The sequence below is a fragment of the Portunus trituberculatus genome, chromosome 42 (genome assembly GCF_017591435.1).
Source record: "Portunus trituberculatus isolate SZX2019 chromosome 42, ASM1759143v1, whole genome shotgun sequence".
Lineage (NCBI taxonomy): Eukaryota > Metazoa > Arthropoda > Malacostraca > Decapoda > Portunidae > Portunus > Portunus trituberculatus.
The window spans coordinates 23,778,832-23,780,832 of NC_059296.1; the positions used below are offsets into that span (position 1 = coordinate 23,778,832).

General features: G+C 55.0%; 1 pseudogene; it reads left to right on the top strand.

Annotated features, from left to right (window-relative positions):
• The first annotated feature begins 634 nt into the window (after window positions 1–634).
• LOC123517354 lies at window positions 635–1,621 on the top strand (annotated as a pseudogene).
• Window positions 1,622–2,001: the final 380 nt, after the last annotated feature.

Sequence of the window (2,001 nt, forward strand, 5' to 3'; positions counted from 1 at the left end):
CAAGGAGGGAGCAGAAGAAGGGAGGAGGAGGAGGGTTGGAGTTGAACCTATCCTTCCCCATTCTTTCTCTATCCTCCCCCCGTTCTCTTTCTTCCCTTGCTGCTCCCACGGCCCATCTATCCCAAAAGCAACACCTTAGCGACCTCAATGTTTCCTACCTGCGTCTTTTGTTGTTATACTCAATGTGTTGTTGCTCTTGCAGTGCAGGTTTTTTTTTTTTTTAGTTATTATTGCTGTTGCTGTTATTGTCGATGTTGATAATAGTGGATGAGAATCATATTTTTATTGTTCTTCTTGTTATTCTTTTTCTGTTTCATTTGTTTTGTTTTGTTTGTTGTTTTTCTATTTTTCTTCTTCTTCTTCTTCTTCTTCTTCTTTTTCTTCTTCTTCTTCGTCCCGTTGATAGCATGTTTTTTTTATTGTTCGTGATAGTTTTCCAGCAGTAGCAGCAGCAGCAGCAGCAGCAGCAGCAGCAGCAGCAGCAGCAGCAGCAGCAGCAGCAGCAGCAGCAGCAGCAGCAGCAGCAGCAGCAGCAGCAGCAGCAGCAGCAGTGGCAGCAGCAGCAGCAGCAGCAGTGGTGCAGCAGCAGCAGCAGTGGCAGCAGCAGCAGGTGGTGGTGGCAGCAGCAGGTGGTGCAGCAGCAGCAGCAGCAGGTGGTAGCAGTGGTGGTGGCAGGTGGTGGTGGTGGTGGTGGTGGTGGTGGTGGCAGTGGTGGTGGCAGCAGCAGCAGCAGTGGTGCAGCAGCAGCAGCAGCAGCAGTGGTGGCAGCAGCAGCAGCAGCAGCAGCAGCAGTGGTGGCAGTGGTGGTGGTGGTGGTGGTGGTGGTGGTGGTGGTGGTGGTGGTGGTGGTGGTGGCAGCAGTGGTGGTGGTGGTGGTGCAGCAGCAGTGGTGGTGGTGCAGCAGCAGCAGCAGCAGCAGTGTGCAGCAGCAGCAGCAGCAGCAGCAGCAGCAGCAGCAGCAGCAGCAGCAGCAGCAGTGCAGCAGTGGTGGTGGCAGCAGCAGCAGTGCAGCAGGTGGTGGTGGTGGTGGTGGCAGCAGTGGCAGCAGCAGTGGTGCAGCAGTGCAGCAGCAGCAGCAGCAGCAGCAGCAGCAGCAGCAGCAGCAGCAGCAGCAGCAGCAGCAGCAGCAGCAGCAGCAGCAGCAGCAGCAGCAGCAGCAGCAGCAGCAGCAGCAGCAGCAGCAGCAGCAGCAGCAGCAGTGGCAGCAGCAGCAGCTGGTTGCTGGTGCTGGTGCAACCAGCAGCAGCAGCAGCAGCAGCAGCAGCAGCAGCAGCAGCAGCAGCAGCAGCAGCAACAGCAGCAGCAGCAGCAGCAGCAGCAGCAGCAGCAGCAGCAGCAGCAGCAGCAGCAGCAGCAGTAGCAAAAGCAGCAGCAGCAGCAGCAGGTTGCAGCAATCAACAGCAGCAGCAGCAGTGCAGCAGCAGCAGCAGCAGCAGCAGCAGCAGCAGCAGCAGCAGCAGCAGCAGCAGCAGCAGCAGCAGCAGCAGCAGCAGCAGCAGCAGCAGCAGCAGCAGCAGCAGCAGCAGCAGCACCAGCAGCAGTGCAGCAGCAGCAGCAGCAGCAGCAGCAGCAGCAGCAGCAGCAGCAGCAGCAGCAGCAGCAGCAGCAGTAGCAGCAGTAGTAGTGGTAGCAACAACAGCAGCAGCATGCAGCAGCAGCAGCAGCAGCATTAGCAGCAGTAACAGCAGCAGCAATAGTTCTAGTAATAGCAGCAGCAGCAGCACCAGTAATAGCAGTAGTAGTAGTAGTAGTAGTAGTAGTAGTAGTAGTAGTAGTAGTAGTAGTAATAGTAGTTGTAGTAGTAGTGATTGGTTCATGTCGTTGGATTTTGATTTGTTATTTTGTCATGTATTGCTAGAATGAGTTCTGGTCTTGTCTCTATGTGTTGCAGTGTTGCAATGGCTCGCGAATTTTTCATATATTTTGTGCCGTGCCGTGGGTGTTATGTTGGTTGAATATCCTCGCTTCTCCTCTCTCGATACCTTCCATTTTTTCCCTTAC